The sequence below is a fragment of the Triturus cristatus genome, chromosome 2_1 (genome assembly GCF_964204655.1).
Source record: "Triturus cristatus chromosome 2_1, aTriCri1.1, whole genome shotgun sequence".
NCBI lineage: Eukaryota > Metazoa > Chordata > Amphibia > Caudata > Salamandridae > Triturus > Triturus cristatus.
The window spans coordinates 232,014,103-232,032,552 of NC_140581.1; the positions used below are offsets into that span (position 1 = coordinate 232,014,103).

At 48.4% G+C, this 18,450-nt stretch overlaps 1 protein-coding gene across 5 annotated transcripts in view; it reads left to right on the forward strand.

Moving 5' to 3' along the window:
• The first annotated feature begins 8,782 nt into the window (after positions 1 to 8,782).
• The window catches only part of SEC11C (SEC11 homolog C, signal peptidase complex subunit), a 148,373-nt gene continuing 138,705 nt past the window's right edge, over positions 8,783 to 18,450 (forward strand). The window contains exon 1 of one of the 5 annotated variants that reach the window (XM_085630486.1): positions 8,783 to 8,974. The gene's annotated coding sequence lies outside the window, so the exon portion shown is untranslated. Of the gene's footprint in view, positions 9,052 to 18,450 lie in introns of all 5 variants that reach the window. The other 4 variants (XM_085630462.1, XM_085630494.1, XM_085630479.1 and 1 more) reach the window with 4 other exon arrangements.

The window sequence follows — 18,450 nt, forward strand, 5'->3', positions numbered from 1 at the left end:
AGGTGAAGGTGAAGCTTGTCGCTGCAGCCACGAGGACCAGGGAACGTCGAGGACGACCAGGACCAGGAGGCGAGCTGTCCCACGAAGGCTCTTGCTGTCGGCGGCGTCGATGTTGGACTAGGACTCACCAAGCCTTGGCAAGCGGAACCCACGAAGAACGGAGGACTTGCTTCTGGTGCAGACCAGGAAGGTCTGGGGTGCTTCTCTTTTTCAAAGAAGCAGGAGCCAGTCTGGAGGAGCCAAACCAGCGGTGAAGATTTCAGGATGCGTCGTCACAAAGGCCACTAGCCAGCGGGCAAGCAACCGGACAGATGCGGCAAGCAGGAAAATGCAGAAGGGCCCCACGCAGGACTCGTGGAGTGTGGGGGGCTGATCTTTGGTGCAGATGGTGCTTGGGGTTGGGGCTTCTCAATCCCCGGTGCACAACTTCGAGGGTGCCTCAGAAGCTGCGCTTGAAGATACTAGCCACTTTTCCCAGGTAGCCGGTCCCACGTCTCTCGTCGCCTCCACGGATCTCAGCTCGGCTGTGGATGTGGATCAGGGTCAGAGAAGTCTGGAAGTCAAGGCTCTGGTCGGGCTCTGCAGTCGGTCCCTCGTAGAACTTCAGCAAAGCAAAGGGTAGTCTCTTGATGGTGCCTGTTTGCACAGGGTAGCCACTCCTTGGCCACAAGGGAGATTCTTCAGTCTTCTTCTTTCGTCGAATGTCGAAGGTCCAGAGTTTCTGTTCAAGTTGCAGGTTCAGGATAATCTAAAGTCTTGATGCCCAACTCCCACTCTTATACTAATCTGGGGGGCTGGGATACCTGCTAGGTCACGCCTTATGGGTGGGACCTGGGAGGGGGTGGTTACACCCACTTCCCTTTGTCCAGTTGCGCGCCAGAGCTGGGGCTGGAGTGCCCCAGCGCCGGTTTGAACTGGACAATGCAAGGAACACCTTGTGTGCCCCAGGCATGTCTCATTCCTTTCAGCCCACCCTGCCCCAATACACTAAAGGCTGCCTGGGGAGGTGCTAGCACCTCCCCAAGCAGGAAACCTATTGTCCAGGCCTCCCTGGCTGGGATCACTCCCAGCAGCAGGAGGTCAGACTTGTGTCATGGCAGCAGCATCCATTTTGTGATGCTGAGGCTTTGGTCAGAGGCTAACAGTAAAGTATGATTTCAACATGTCTCTCCCTCTAGAAGGGGGGAATAATATCCTCATGTCCAGAAATGGTATGGGGGTATTATTCCACAGTGTTAGACACCTTACACGACATGTTTCGATAAAGCCAAACCATAGTTACCATAACCGTTTAAGATTATAAGGCACTTTAAGAGTATATGGTAGGCTATATCATAGAACAGCTATAAGGACATGGTTCCGAAAGCTGCAGACAGGCTCAGCTCATGCTAGAGCACCATCTCACATGTTACCAAGCACTCTGCCTCCAGGATTGTTAAGGCCTGCCATAGGAGTGGCTGATAGGTACACATGTGTCTATATGTACGTTAGGTATAAGAATACTACACCTAAGCAAGGGGTGATTACACAACCTTGCCCCAGCTGAGTGATCAGCCAGTTGTGTCAAAATGGAAGGCCAGGCCAGGGGTGGCATAATACATGCTGCAGCCCCTGGTAGGCCTAGGGTACACCCATGCCCTGGGTACCTAGGGTACACTGTACAGGGTCCAATAAGGTGATCCTTGCCAATTGGGAATGTACCTAGGGTACATGGAGTCCATTTTAAAGAGAGAGCAGACAGCCTGAGACCCTGAATGGCAGGATCTCAGGCCAACTAAGTCGAAAAACCAGTTAGACACTAGGCAAAAAGTTGGGGGTAACCATAGTCAGATATCCACCTTCCTACAGACTGGAGCAAGCGTGATAGCAGCTTCACTGTGCGTGCTCCAGCAGCGCCATTTTGTGTTTACTCATAGCCTCAGTGATGTCACGTCCCTGGCACTGGAGGGAAGCAAAGGCCTTTTAAAAGTCAGCTGTTGTGCATTCACAGCTGACTTTTACAAGGCCTTTCTGAGAGCTTCTTGCTGCGTTTACCGACGATATTGCCACCCAGCCTGCTCGCAGCCTGAACTCGTCAGAATTCTCTGCCGCCATAGAGGATTGCAGCCAGGGGCTTCTTGGGGATCAGCACTTTTTTAGTTTTCTAATTTACTAAAAGAGGCCACTTTTATTTGGATACTGGGACCTATTTGTGTCCTAGTTTGACTCTCTCATGCCCCCATTTCACTGCATGTCTATTTTTTTATAGGTTTATATGTCTTTTTATAGGCCTCCCTGTCTCTGTTCACATGTGACCAACATCCCTTGGTGCCTGCCACACTGTGCATGGTTGGAAAGGGGGGGCCCATAGGTACTCCCACAGGCACGTTTCGGGGGGCCCCGGGTGAAGGGGGGCCTGCTATGGGCCCCCAAAGACCGATTCCAGCAGCCTTTTCGATCCATGCAAACAGAATCGTAAATGTTGTCCAAATCGTTAATCAAACTTGCTTGCTTGAAAAACCTACTCCATAGAGCTATACGATTCGGCTCAAGAGGGCTCTATCTCTCTGTATGCCTTCCGGAACCGATTTGGTCAGCGCTAAGGATTTCCAGACATCGTACTTTGTCGTTCGGAACTGGGAACTAATCAGTCAGGAACAAGGGCTCCGGATCGGTTTAGGCAATTCCAAAGTAGATTCGGAGCCCTTCTGAATGAGATCGGAATCGGCCCCTAAGCGCGCAATGACTGCTTGGCTGGCACTCTTGGGCTGCCCAAAAAAGTCTTGCGCACTTCGCATGTTCTCCATGCAGGCTGCATTACAGCTGTGTGGCGAACATCCCCAAACTCCCAGTCAGCGTCTGAGCACCGAAACATGGCACTCCGACCAATCACAACGCTGCTTAAGCAGCATTGTGATTGGCTGACCGGGAGCCTGGGTGTGCTTCCTGTTGAGGCCGAGCGAGGGAGGACTGCGGAGGAGAAACACGACAAGAAGGTACGTTTTTTTTTTAATACCCGCTTCCCCCAGCGTCCTCCCCCTGTCTGACCGGGAGCCTGGGTGTGCTTCCTGTTGAGGCCGAGCGAGGGAGGACTGCGGAGGAGAAACACGACAAGAAGGTACTTTTTTTTTTTTAATACCCGCTTCCCCCTGCGTCCTCCCCCTTCCGCCCCCACCCCCTTACCTCTGATCCATGCCGGCTGCTGCTGCCTGCCCCACTGACCCCGCCTCCACCTGACCCACCCCCACTCACAGGCCCCCGGCCACAAACAAGACTGTACTTTTGGCCTTCGTGAAAAAGTTTGTGAGTTTCCATGCTCCAGAAGTCTTGCAATTTTTTTACAAAAGTACCTGCAATGATTTTAATTAAAAAAATACACTGATCTTCCTTGTATTGGCTCTGCGCTGCCGCTGAGCCAATCAAAAGAGGGTGAGCAACAAGCCAGCTGGCGGCAGAAGTGCTAAGTTAGGTTCCTCTGTAAGTTGTCTGTTAACAGCGTGCAAATGCTCAGAGCCACTTCCTGTTCTAGCATACGCCCACCTGGCTCCCCGCATATCTCATCAGGCCCTCTCCCTCTCCAATGCCCTTTGTTTCGTGCCCACCACTCACCTGCTGCCCCTTGACTGTTCTACACTCCCTGCCCCCTCCTGTGCCACTCTCTAATGTGACCATTTTTTGGTCTCGTCTGAGACAGCGCTTTAGCGCTGCTCTGGCGAGACTTATAGTAAGCGAGTTTTGGAAGTGCAAACAGTGCTTTTCAGGCCCCCAAATACAGTGCATGTGCCCTGGGCGCGCGCACCATTTGGCAGCCTGAAAAGCACTGCCTGATCACTTGCTTTGATGTCCTCAGTGAGCCGCGGGCCACTGAGCACATCAAAGTGCACACCATTTGCCACCCCCTTGTTTTTTCCTTTGATCCCTATCTTTCCCTTCCTCAATCTCACCCTCTCCCTGCCTTTTACAACTGCGGCCCGCACCACTGCGCCCGCCCCCACTCACCCCTCCCACTCCCTCCTCGTCAGCTTCAGTGCGCTCTTGTTCAGTGCCACTCGTTTTTCCTCGTTTTTTTGTGCCTTTCTGCCCTCTGTTCCACTCGTTTTCCCTCTTTTTGTGCCTTTCTGTCCTCTGTTACACTCGTTTTCCCTCTTTTTTTGTTCCTTTCTGCCCTCTGTGTGAGAAGTTGGCCTGATATGTAGTGCTCACTATTCTAGTGATCACTGTGTATCATTCCAAACGACCCTTATTGATGATTGGTTGTAAGTCAACCTTATAGACCAGCTATCCTAGTAGCGTGGATACGAGCAGTCTTAGGCTAAACTCTAGAGGGCGTGTTAAGCCAGCTGTTTACCATCACATATACCCCTTGAACACCAAGTGAAAGGACACCACACAAGTTGTTATGAAAATAAAGGATATTTATTTATAACAAGACTACCCTGGCTCTTTATGAGTCAGGGAGCTAAGCACAATACAAAACTCTTAGGAAAATACTTCTGGTTGCACAATTTACACAAACGCCCGAGGGCACGAAACCATTACACTGTAAGTGGAAGGGGAGAAGTTTAGAAAGTCTAAAGTGACTGATTCCGGAGTGATCCGATCAGTGGGACTAAACGTAAAAGGAACTGGACACTTGTAAAGCGAACCTGCGATGGAGCACCGAAATGCTCGAGTTACCTAGCCCAGAGGCTGCGGCTGTGGAAGGTTCGGCAAGATGTCGGAAGTCCTCGTTGTAGTCTCAGGAGCCTGAAAGAAGGGTTGCTGGCAGGCGACCAGTGTCGATGTTCAGCGAGATCCAAACCTGGATCGGTGATGAAGGAAACCTGAAAGCAGAGGGGACTCAGTTCTCAACCGCTAGCCAGCGATCGTGGGGCACCCGGAGGGTACCGGCTGAAGTCACCTCGACCAGGTGAGTGGATGACGTCGGACTCGGCTGTTCCTCGGACCAGGAGGCGCGGCGGCGACCAGGATGGAGGGCGAGCTGTCCCACGCAGGTGTCTGCTGTCGATGATGCTGGGCCCAGGAATGGGGCAGCGGATCTTGGCAGTGGCAAGCCCACGCTGTGGAGTCAAGATGGCGTCTGGAGTGGACCTGGAGGGTCCGTGGTACTCCTCTGTTGAAGGGGAGCAAGAGCCAGTCTGGAGCAACCAGACTAGTGATGAAACAAACGGGGTGCGTCATGAAGAGGGCCACAAGCCGGTCGGCAAGTGGTCGAACAACGCGGTGAACAGCAAGGAGCGGAAGGGCCCCCACGCAGATCTCGGGGATGCTGGGGAGGCAGACTTCGGTGCTGGAGCTGCTCAGGGTTAGGGCTTCTCAAACCCTAGGTGCACTCACTCGAGGGTCCCTCGGTGGGCGTGCTAGATAAGCGTCGTGCAGGTTCTGAAGATAGCCGGTCCCGCAGGTCTCGTCACACCTACGACTCTCAGCTGAGCTGATGAGGGAGGTAAAAGGTCAGAGATGGCAGGGAACTCGGGTCTCGTCGAGCTGGGCAGTCTTGATCCGTAGGAGAGACTTACAGCAAACCGCAAGCGCTTAGGTGGTGCCTGCTGGTGCAGGGTGGCTACTCCTTAGCCACAAGGGAGAGTCTTCAGAAATAGCCAAGAGTTCCTTTCGTGGAAAGTAGTTCAAGATTCAGAATTATCCAATTTGGGAAGGGGGCTCGCTCCTACCTTTATTCTAAGAAAAGGGGCTGGCCCGTGACTAGGTTCTACCTATGGGTGGAGCCAGGAGGGGGGTGGTTACACCCCTATCCTTTGTCCGGCTTCGCCCCAGCTCAGGGGCTGGTGTGCCCCCGAAACTGGTTTGAGCCGGGCTATGCACAGTGAGCACCGGGGTGCCACTGGCAATCACCTTCCTTTCAGCCCTGCCTACCTGGGATACACAAACCCTGTCTGGGATGGTGCTAACACCGCCCTCGACAGGAAACCCTTTGTCCAAGCTCCTCTCGCTGGAAGGTCTCCCAGCAGCAGGAGGTCAGACTTGTGTCTGGTGGCAGCATCCATTTTGTGATGCTGAGGCTTGAGTCAACTTTAACCGGGGTTCAAGGTTCCTTCCATGTCGTGCCCCTCTAAAAGGGGGGAATGCTAACCCCGTCGCCAGAACTGACGAGGGGTTCGTATTCCCATTCGTATGACACCTTACTCGACATGTGTAGGTGATGCGATGCCAAAGTTAGCAAATAACCACGAGGATTATAATGCATTTAAAAGTGGTTGGTCCGTGTCACCATGGAACGGCTATTAGGACTTGGTTCCGCAAGCCGTCGACGGGCTCAGCTCGCGCCAGAGCACCGTCCCACATGATTCCCTGCACTCTGCCTTCAGGATTGATAAGGCCTGCCATAGGAGTGACTGATAGGAATCCATGTGTCCATTTTAGGGTTAGGTGTAGGAATACTACACCTACAGCAAAGGGTGATTACACCACGTTGCCCCAGCTGTCGTGCAGCCAGTTGTGTCAGATTTGGGCGGCCATTCCAGGGGTGGCATAATACATGCTGCAGCCCCTGGTAGGCCCTGGGTACACCGATGCCCTGGATACCTGTGGTATGCTGAGAAAGGGACTGACACGGCGGGCCAGTTCCAATTGGTGGATGCACCTAATGTACATGTGTGTAATTTCGAGAGAGAACAGCTAGGCTGTGGGTCTGATTGGCAGGCCCACAGCCGGGGAAAGTCATAAACCAATGAAGCAAAAGCAAAAAATCTGGGTGATCATAGGATTGCAGACCCTACTCTCCTACACTCTGCTCCTCTCGTTTTTGTGCCCTTCTGCCCTCTGTTCCACTCGTTTTTGTGCCCTTCTGCCCTCTGTTCCACTCGTTTTTGTGCCCTTCTGCCCTCTGTTCCACTCGTTTTTTGTGTGCCTTTCTGCCCTCTGCTCCTCTCGTCTTTTGTGCCCTTCTGCGCCACTCTTTTTTGTGCCTTTCTGCCCTCTGTGCCACTCGTTTTCCACTCTTTTTTTGTGCCTTTCTGTCCTCTGTTCCACTCGTTTCCCTCTTTTTTTTTTGTGCCTTTCTGCCCTCTGTTCCACCCGTTTTTTTGTGCCCTTCTGCCCTCTGTGCCACTCGTTTTTCGTGCCTTTCTGCCCTCTGTTCCTTTCGTTTTTCTGTACCGGCTTGTGTGGAAACGCATATAATTGGGTGAGTATCTGTGCTTTTATCTGTGTATGCTTATTTTGCTTGCATACCACTTGGTGAATATCTGAGAGTGTGGGTTTGTGTGCCTTTTTGAGCTAACCAGGGACATTTCCACCTTAAAGATCAGGGAAAATATTTTAATCAAGAAATATTTCCATGGTTTGTCAAATGTCCTGGGCATACGCTGGTATTCAGTGAATATAAAAATGTGTGTGCATTGCAATGTTTGTGCAATTATATGCATTTAACAACAAATACATAGACAAAAAGAATGCTCTACAAATAGCAGAACTTGCTGCTGCGTAATTGTGCACCGTTTCACACCAAGAACATATCAAATTAACTGCTTGTCTCCAAGCCACGCCCTTAGCTTCGCCCCTTCTGTTACATTTAGTTAGTGCCTGCATTTTTTTTTTTCCATTTAAAGCACTGATGCTTCCAAGTACATAATTCTCCATTAGTCTGTACACGTTTGCCTGGATCTCTGAATAATAATAGGTTCAATAACTTGAAAGAGAAAAATATACAAGAACAGTATTTCTTACGAAACGTCCCTAAACCTATAAAAATTAGCAGAAAAGAAGTTGGTCATTTAAAGAAGCAGCGAGTGCTTTCCTAAGAAGAGCTCTTCAGGAACCAGCCAGCGCCACGTTGACTGCAAGGTGACATGTTTACGTAGGACCACGTTCCCAGAACAGATGGCTGGCTTGTCTTTACCCACGCAGAGGAAAGGAAATTAGGGCTGCACACAGAACAAGCATTTGCAATGCAATAGGTCTCGCATTTGCAAAAGTTTAAGCTATTGGCATTGTTCATGACAATGCCTTTTTTAATCTATTTTATAAAACAAACACATAATGGCATTTATTTATCATTTACAAAGCCAATAGCTAGTGTTGCATTATTATTAGCAATGCCAGCTGCTCACACTTTTATAATGCGAGACCTATTGCATTGCAAATGCTTGTTTATAATGGGAACATTTTCTGCCTGCTTCAAATATACTGCAGATTTATGGGTTTGGGACAGTAATTTTTTGTTTTTATTTTGTCGCACAATGAGCCATCCAAGGCCTAAAAAATCCTGGGGAGGGGTTGTCTTGTAAGTATCACGCATGAGATCAAATATAAGACAAGAAAATGTCACAAAGCACTTCAACGCCTTGCTGGAGGTAGTAAGAAATATATAGATGCAATTACAATGCAATTAAATAGCAGAGGCACAGTGTAAGCATAGAAATGTTACACTGGAATAAACTTAAAACTTGGCACTAGCAACTTCACAAATACTGAAAATATCTTACATTGCTTTAAATCATATCCAACAAATGTAGGTGCACGTACAAACACCCCAAATGGCCATAAAAGGCGTCATAAATAGTAAATTTACTTTAAAATAAGCACGAGCCTCACAAAGCCAATGCATCGCCTGTTTCATTTTCTGCATACTGCGTTCTAAAAGTGTATTTACCGCTCAGGGTCGCTTTAGAAAAAGAATTAAGAAAAGTAAACTTTTAACACTGCATAATTGTTTCGATTGTTGGCTTGATTACTGTTGTTAAATGTAGGTGTACAGCTTCAAGCTGCTGATGTATCCTGCAGGTACACTAGTCTTGTGCCTATTGGTCCTCCTTCTGACATCCCCACCCATCAGAGGTTTGCCAATCCCAATATGGCTGCCGCCTGCTTGCGTTAAATGTAGTGACACGTCTTCCTCCGGTCCGAAATTTCGTCACTTCCCTTTTACCCCCAAGCCTTGGGATAGTGGCAGGCGCTGTTAGCAGGTGAAGGGACCACAGGGCGACGATGGAGGCTGCTTTCTAGGGTGACCGGTCAAGCAACGGGGGGTGCTCAGGTATATCACGGTATCTCCTATACTTACTTGGCTGTTAAACAGGTGATTTACCGGATGCTCGGCTCGTCGTTTCTGTGGTGAGCACCGCTTTGCCGGTCGTTCGTCTGCACACATTTGTTTTATGCTTAGCTTTGCAGAAACTGTCTTTAAACTGCAGCATGTGTGCTATGTAAGTGGCCATGCCTACTTTCCCTGCTCCTCTTCATCCCCTGCAGATGTCTTGCACATACTCAGCGCACAGAAAATAAAGTCACATGTATGTTGAACAGTTCTGTGTGCAAGACTTACGTCCGTTCGCAAACATAAAGTTTCCTCTCCTTTTGCAACGCACCGATGTCTTAACTAAACAGTGCATCGGTGGAGTAAAGAGGGAATACAGAAAGGGGTAGGGAGAACGAAGTTTGTGTGGGTGTACTTGCGTCCTTTACAATAATTGTTCTTTGTGGCTCCAGCTGCTAGAGTTCTGAATGCCCTACAAGGATGTTTCGAAGTGTCGCAACAGGAGACTGGCTGGCAAGCAACTTCACCCCTTCTACATGGAGTAGATTGGAAGTACCTCATCAAGTAACTTTATAGGCACCCTTAGCCAAATTCACATTGCGTGCTTCGACTTGTCCCGCACGTCTTCCTAATTTCAGTTTGTGTTTTCTAAAATCAAAACCTTTCAAATATCTCATTACATGTCAATTGCAACGTTACCAGTAGAGGATTGTGTAGAGGTTAATTTCGTAAAATTAGAATGAAGCTATGTTTCTATTAATATTGTACTAATAAACCCTTCTGGCCACTGCAGCTACCTATATCCCAATGCTTTCTCCTGCCCCTGACTATTTCACTAGGTATTTAATTGCCTAAGTAATCAATGAGCATGCCTAAGTGATCAATGAGAACCTTCTAAAAATCATAAATCAAATATGATAGGAGGGGTAACATTTATAAGTTTCACCATTTCAGGTTCAACACGTAAAGTTATTTGCTGTTTCTTTCAAACATCATGCTTTTTTTTTGCAAACCTGGCTTCTTTTTGCTCCAACTATGGATATTGTATCTAATGCAGCATTAAGCCTGTTACTAAATTTTGGCACCTTTAGAAGATTCAGTTCTCTAACTGCAATGTGGTTGTGGGTAACCCTGGGAACTTTGTTCACACTACATAGTCTTGCCTGATGTTGTAGTAATTGTGGCACGGTGTATTGGAACCACCAGTCTTGGAGGCCTGCAAACGCCTTCACACAAACACTAAAATCTGGGAGGCTGGCGGGAACACAGAGGTATAATTCTGGTACCAACAAGAAAAATAGCATCACTTGGTGCACATTGAATGAATAAGGTATGTTGCAACAGGAGGCATTCAGAAGCATGTGGATGCTGAGAGCCATGAGATGTTTGATTGGTTTGGCTGTTACCCAGCTCTCTCCAGTGATTATTTTTATATATGTTCAATCAATCAATCAGGGGGTTGGTAAAGTGCAACTATTCATCCAAATGGATCTTGAGGCACTGAGGGAGGGGAGCCAGGTCTTGAGGTCCTCAAGAACTTGGGGAGTGTAGGTCTCTGTCGTAGGTGGAGGGAGTTCCATGCCCTGGCTGCGAGGATGGGGGAGGAGCGTTCTCCTGTTCTGGTCTTCCTGATGCACAGTACTGTTGCAAGGGAAAGTTGGGCTGAGCGGCGGTGTGGCGCCGCAGCCAGGGCGACTGATTCCGGAATCTGGGGATCACGGTTCGATCCCCGGCGCCGGTGGCAGATTAGCCCAGCACCATGTGACTCTGGGCAATAGCTTGCTTAATCTTCCTGAAGGCCCCCAGCACCTAGAGACCCTTACGGGTGATTGTTCGCGCTTTACAAATGTGGTGTGTGGAATGAGAGGCAGTGGTTCATGTAGGCGGGCCCGGTGTTGTGAAGGGCCTTGTGGGCTTGGGTGAGAAGCTTGAAAGTAATTTTCTTCTCTACGGGGAGTCAGTGAAGTCTCCGTAGGTGTTGGCTGATGTGGCAGTGGCGTGGTAGGTTGAGGACTAGTCTGGCGGGAGTATTCTGGACATTCCAAAGTCTGTGGATGAGGTTCTTGTTGATCTCGGGGTAGAGTGCATTGCCGTAGTCCAATCTGCTGCTAATGAGAGCGTTGGTGGCAGTTTTTGTGTGTTTGAGGGGGATCCAGTTAAAGGTATTTCGGAGTAGGCGGAGGATGTGATGGCAGGAAGAGGTGACGGTGTTGATCTGGCGGTCCATTTTAAGTTCAGAGTCCAGGATGATTCTGAGGTTGCTTGCATGGTTTTTGGGGAAGGGAGGGTTCCTGAGGGCGGGCGGGCACCAGATCTCTCTCCAGGCGTCTGGGTGTGGGCCCATGATGAGGATTTCGGTTTTGTTCGTGTTGAGTTGTAGGCAGCTGTTCTTCATCAATCCTGGTGACTGCTTCCATTCCTTCTTGAAAGTGGAGTTTGGAGATGTTGGGTTCGTTGTAGAGGGAGAAGGTGAGTTGGGTGTCGTCTGCGTACGATACAATGTTGAACCTGTGTGATCTGACAATGGATGCGAGCGGGACCATGTATACGTTGAACTGGGTGGGGCTGATGGAGGATCCTTGAGGGACTTCACAGGTGGTCGGTGTGGGTTCCGTGAGGGAAGGGGTGGGAGTCTGACCCGCTGCGTGGTGCCGGAGAGTAATGAGCGGATCTAGTCAAGCACCTTGTTCCGGGTTCCTGCGTCATGGAGTCTGTGGGTTAGGGTACGATGTGAGACTGTGTAGAAGGCAGCGGAGAGGTCCAAGAGGATGAGGGCCGCAATCTCTCCTCTGTCTAGTAGAGAGCAGTTGTCATCTGGTGCGGCGAGTAGGACGGTTTCAGTGCTGTTGTTCTTCCTGAAGCCTGATTGGGAGGATGTTGTTTTCTTCTATGTAGGAGGTAAGTTGACTGTTGACTGCTTTTTCCCAGACTTTCTCCTGATTCGGGAGTAAGGAGATCGGTCTGAAGTTCTTGAGATCAGTGGGGACCGCGGAGGGTTTTTTCATGAGGGGGCTGATCTCTGCGTGTTTAAAGTCGTCGGGGAAGGAGGCGATCTCAAAGTAGCGGTTGATGATTCGTTGCAGCTCGGGGGCGATGATGTTTGCGGCTCTGTGGTAGATGTGGTGGGGACAAGGGTCTGTGGGGGCACCGGAGCGGGTGGTCCTCATAGTCTTTAGGGTGTCTTCGATGCTGAGGTCGGTCCATCTGTCCAGTTTCGGCTGTGTGGTGCAGGGAGAGGTGGGAATGTGTTCCTCTTGGGGGTTGTTGTTGTCGAAGTTGTCATTGGTGGTCTTGACTTTTTGATGGAAGAAGGCACTGAGTCTTTTGCAGAGGTCCTGGAAGTGTGGATTTCGGGATTTCAGTAGTCTCACTGTTGGGTTGGGAAAACTCTTTGATGATGCCAAAACGTTCCTTGCTGTTGTGTGCGTGGGTGGAGATTCAGTCCTGGAGTGCTTTCTTACTTAAGTGTCTGATGAGTTTGTGGTGGACGTTGGTGGCAACTTTGAAGTTGTTGAGGTCTGCAGGTGTTCTGGAGTTCCTCCATAGCTTTTCGAGGCGTCTGTAGGTTCGTCTAGATTCACGGAGTTTGGTGGAGAATCAGCTGGCTTTCTTGGCGTGTGGTTTGGAAGTTTTCTTGAGAGGGCGATGGTGTTGGCGCAGTCGGTGATCCAGTTGTGTAGGGTACGGGCAGCGGTGGTAGGGTCGTCGTCTATGGCGGTGGGAGCGGAGCTGCTGAGGGAGGTGGCGAGCTGGTTGTCGGAGATCTTGTTTCAATTCCTGCGCTGGAGCTGGTGTGAAAGTCTGCAGGAGATGGTTGCTTTGAAGGTAAAGTGGACGCAGTGGTGGTCCGTTCATGGGAGTGCGGAGGTGTTGCTGAAGGTGATGGAGTTTACTGCTGTGAAGATGGAGTCGAGGGTGTGTTCTGTTGAGTGCATTGTTTCTGGTACGATCTGTATGAGTCCGATGTTGTGGAGGTTGTCCAGGAGGGGAGGTGAAGTTGGGGTCTTGGCGATTGTGAAGGTGGAAGTTGAGGTCTCCTAACAAGGTGTAGTCGGTGGAGGTGATGGCATGCTGGGTGATGTCTGTGATGGAGTCGGCAAAAGGTGCGTGGGGTCTGGCGTTGTCTATAGATGAGGGTGCCTCGGAGGGTGGTGGACGGGTTCGTCTGTATCGAAGTGAAGATGTTCCATCAGGTCTGTGAGCTCGTGGATGTAGGTGCTCAAGCGGAGATTTAGCTTTGTGGGCGATAACGATACCTCCGTTGGGGCGGTCCTTCTGGTTGATTTTGTATCCTTCGGGGATGGTGATAGCGATATCTGGCCTGAGACAGTTTTTGGCCAAGTTTCAGTAAGGAAGGCGACGCTGGGGTGGGGCTGTTGAGGAGGTCCCAGATTTCCGCGGCGTGTCTGTAGAGGGAGCGTATGTTTAGGAGACAGCATTGCAGGATGTGGGGTGAAGTTGTTGCTGGAGGGCGTAGGTGGGCCCTGGGTCTCGGCTGTGATGCGAATTGAAAGCTAAATGGAAAATGTGTTTCTTGATGTCTTTGGTGTCATAAAATACCAGTAACCTTGTTTAATAAAAAAAAACATTACAAAAACTCATAATTTTGGCAGATTAATGAACCGAAAGGCTCATGGATACAGTGTGATTTGCCAAAGCACAGCTGACAAGCTTTCTGTATGCTATTATGTGATATTTTCACAGTACTCCCGTGTGTGATGTTTGCATGTGTTGTGTGTACCACTTTTTATATTGCAGTATTTATATAGTGCTTACTACCCCTATGTGGGGCGCTGCAGCACTTGCCTACATGAGCAGCATGCTACATTGTGTAGGGTGGGAAGGATGTTTTTGTTTTGATTCTATGTGAGAAGTGTATCCAAGTTGAGTGTGATGACCCCAAAGGTGCTTTTGTTGTCATGGGATGAAGCGCATAGATTTGTTGTGTGTGATGAAGTGTGAGGGATGCATAGTTTTATGGTTTTAAGTATGCTGGAAGCTTTGAACAGTTCTTCAGGTCCCTTCATGGTATTTCTTATAATAAAGTCTGCTCAGCCAGTTAATGCACGGGTTGTCCAAACTAACATTTTGTATATAGTTGTGGTTCGCAGTTGGCATGGTTGGAGGGAGAGTGAAGTGGAGAGAACTGTTGGATGGGGATTTTTATTATCTTCCAATATCTGAGTGTCTTTGCGGGATGTAAAGAATGGTCAGATTGTATTAATATTTGGAACCTGCAGTGGTTGACTATATTAAAGTCCTCCCAATTGTCCTGCAGTGTTTGACAGATCTCTTCAGTTATTCCATACCTGATCATTTGGTGATTGTTTGAATGGAAAAGTAATCTACATGGTAATACAAATGCACCCCTGCCCTGAGTGCTCAACAATACTGATGTCTGGATCCCTAATGCAGATTTTTGTTGTCATATGCAAACACGGATTGTGCACCATGACATAGGCCAGCCTCACGGATTGTGGTCCTTCTGGGCTGGGAGGAGCGCCCAAAGCGATACCCTCATACTGGTGGAAGGTTGCCTTCACCAGGAGATAAGCCGCACAAGTGCAGTGGTGGCAGCATACCACCATCCGTAGGAGTGAAGAGGCCCTTTTTAACCTTTCACTGGAGTGAGACCTACTGGCTCACTTACTTTTAAAGTTCTGCTGCTGTGTGCTTAACTCACACTAGGGGTGGCATCCTGGTGTGAACTTGAGTCACTCCCATGGCCCCTGTTATGGGACTTACAGCGTTGGACACTCTCCAGCTGTGACCGACTGTTTTTCAATAAGAAGAGGGAGCAGAGGAGTGGACACTTCAAAAAAGCAAAACCCAGCATAAAATTTCAGACTCGGACCCTAAATTGGGTTTGGTGCCCAGAAATGGACTATAAAAAGTGGAGGTTGAGACCAAAGACAAATTTGTCATCTGCCAAGCAGCCAGACAGGCTGTGAGAGCGCTGGAAGCACTGCAAGACTCCTGCTTCTGACCAAGAAAGGGGGGCCAAGGCCTGCTAGTGTCCCTGCTGGGTTAGGGGACATTACCCAGGGAATCCAAGACCACCTTCCCTGGAGCCTCGAGCACTAGTGCCTGCCTGCTTGCTTGCCAAGACCAGTGTGCATTGTGAGGAACAGAAGTGCTTTGGAGGGAGCAAGGCCCACTGAGGAGCCCTGTCGAATGAACTCCCTGTGCGAGATGTGAGGAAATGGCTGCTGAACTGATCTGGTCTTGCCTGTGTGCAGGACAAAGTTGGTGATCCCCAAATGCTAGGAGAGGGCTGACGTGAAGTTAGCTGCGTGTCGTCCTACATCTATCGGGCCAGGTACAACATGGCAGCACGGCAGTGATCCTGTTTGCTAGTAGGGGCCATTGGAGAAAGACTGCTGTGCGAAAAGGGGGCGTAGCCCTGTACGGTATCTTAAGCAACCCCGCATGCCAGGAGGGGCCACCGTGTAGAGTATTACCATGCTGATTGGCCATGGACTGTCATTTGCGGTGACCCAGAATGCCAGAGGGGATCACTGGGAGCACCAAAGAATGTGACTTGTTCTGCCCCACTGGAGAAGTGAGGACGCGGTGGGAGCACTGTCACCCAGGTGAGGGACCCAGGACAGGATCCTCATAGCCATCTCCCTATTGGGAGCTAAACACACACCTATCCTGCAGGAGGAGCTGTGAAAGCCTCCGCTCGCTTCAGAGCTTGATCACAAGTGAGACACTGCACCTGCTAAGTGCGGCTGTCTTACCTGAACTTGGCTGCAGCTCATGTGTGTGCCCTGGGATGGGGAACCCTCAGGAACTCCAAATGCTTCACTCTTGCCAGTGCACGTAAGACTGGCTTCTGGCCTATCATCCCCGGTGGAAGTTGCTGATTCTAGCGCTGGAACACTGTTGACTTTAACTGAAAGTCAAAGTAAACTCTTGAGACCTGGACAGCTAATAGGGAAAACCATGGATGTTATCAATAGTGAATGGGGAATAACCACCATCACTAACACAAGGTGAGAGTGGGACAGGGAATCGCCAAAGAAACATTGGAGCCGCCCTAGGGGAATTGTGTAATCAAGGGGAATTTTGTAATTGTGTGATTTTTTTTTTTTGTTTTTTTTGCTGTGAATGCTGTAATTTTCCTTTGGAGGGGTAGCAGTAGAAATACAATGCTTCTGTATTTTCATAAAAGTGTGTATTGGGCTGGGCACTGATTTATTTCTGCTACTGCGTGCTTTTTGAGTTGTGAGCATCTGTTCACTACCCTGTATCGCCCCCATCCTGTATTCCCCTCATCCCTGAGGGCCCCTTGAACTTCATGGACTGCATACATTGAGAGTTAATTGCAGAAGGGGTACTTGGCCCTCAGGATCCCTTAGTAAGTTGGGCCCTGGGACATCAGGAGTAAAAGACCTCAACCCCCCATGGTTGAACCCAGTAACCCCTGCCTGTCTTGTGGCCCTCTGAAAGGGGTTCTGACCTTGATGTTTTTTGTTTTTGGTTGTATAGTGCTGGTGATGGACAACCCTCATGACAGATGTGTCTTATGTGAATTTAATCATTATAAGTTACAATTTGCTGCTGACCTAGTCATATTTGGGTCTTAGTATTATTGTGGACTATAACTGTTATATATGCAGATACATAACGATAGAATTCCATAACAAACCATAGGTCAGCACTTCTTAGCTTACTTGCAAATCGAAAGCAGTATGCTGGTTGGGTTGTTTCCAGTTTGAGGATTGTAAGCTGAGGATTACACTTTAGGGTACTCCTGGTTTCTGTGCACTGTTGCCGGCGTATGGGTAATGCAGTTATCCAGGAAATAGCTTTGTTTTCAACTTTCTTTGGAAGTGCATATGCTCCTGGTACTTCTGATGTTGGCTGTTAGTGATTTCCAGAGCTTGGCGGCTTATACTGAGAAAGCAGTGCCTTCCACAGGTTTCACATGGCAAGGTGGTATGAACGAAAGTGGTCAAGCTTGAGCGCAGTGAGCTGTTTGGTTAATAAGCTTGTTCAGGGGTGCTGATTAATTGAGGAAGAGCAGCACTATCATTGTGAAATAGTTTTTTTATCAGCACTGAAAGAAAGGTGAAAAGCGTTTCACTTTTTTAACATTTGTTTAGAGAAGTTAAATATTCTGCAAATTAAGTCTACACTGTGAATTACAGGGCATATTTGTGTGAACATTAAGGATAGCACCATAGTCCTATACAGCATAGAGTTACTGGGTGTACACTTGTGGATCCATAGTATGGAAATAGCGTCAGCCTTGGAGACAAGTGTGATTGTGCATATTAAAATTATTTGGTGCATTGTTTACAAATAACTACATTTTGGGGTGCAAGTAGTAGTCCATTTTGAACAAGGTAGAGGCTGAGCGCACCTGTTGAGGTTTGCTGTGGTGTGTTTGAAAGTAGATTGGGGCTTAAAGCCAAAGCCTGCTCCAAAAAATCTGAGAGAAAGGCTAAAGCTTCTCTTGATAATAGATTATCTACCAGTGGATACTTGGGTTTATGCCCCTGTTAAATAGATGCAATACAATGCTATTGACAAATTCTGTCTGGATAGCGAGGGCATTTATAAAATGTGGATCTTATTTCTATAACTTTGTTGAAGATTGTAAGTAACTGCAGAATGTTCAATAATGTAGGAGTGTCCCACATAGGGTGTTTTATCTCAATCTGGCATTGTAAGCATGTCTATAATGTTTTATCCTATTGTACCAAACTCTGGAATATGCATAGTGTTTTTATAAAATTTCAGTGGGTAGTCCATAGAGCCTGACAGGTGTCTCTCAGTGACAAATGTATGTCTGTTAACCTCTTGACTGAAAATTGTGGGTCATGTGAAGTTTTGATGAGGGTAATCCCATTAAGGTGAATAGACATTTGGCCAAAGGTGAAGCATTTTGAATTACTTCAAGTCTATAAACCCTACAGGACGGTGTCACAATGTTTGTATAATATCAATGATCCTATTTCAGATGATAAATGGCATTATTGATGACGTAATGAGAGATATATGTGAGGTCATAAGCAGAATATGGCTGGGTGCAAATTACATTTAGCTCAGTACAAAATAACTGGAGAATTTTTGTGTTTTTATTTTAACCTCTTCCATGCATCTGACGGCCCCCGGCCTTCTGACGTTATGGTGGGCGTGTGCGGAGGACGGTTAGGGGCCGTCTGAACCGTGCACACGAGGAATTCTTCCGCACCACGGGAGAATTCTGGCCGTGGCAAAGCGGTTATAGCACAATGAAACTATAAGGTCACTTTAACCTTTTTGTTTCTGTTAGTAAATTGCAGTTTATTTAACCTTAGGGAAGATCTTGTTATCATACCTAACTATAACATTACTTTAACCTTTACTTTATTTCAGTGCAGGGGAGGTTGACTAAAGTGCCTAACCCCCTCCCCCCCGCAGCACCCCTCCCTCTGCTAATACCCAACCCACATTTTATTTAATAATACATTTTTATGTGGGTA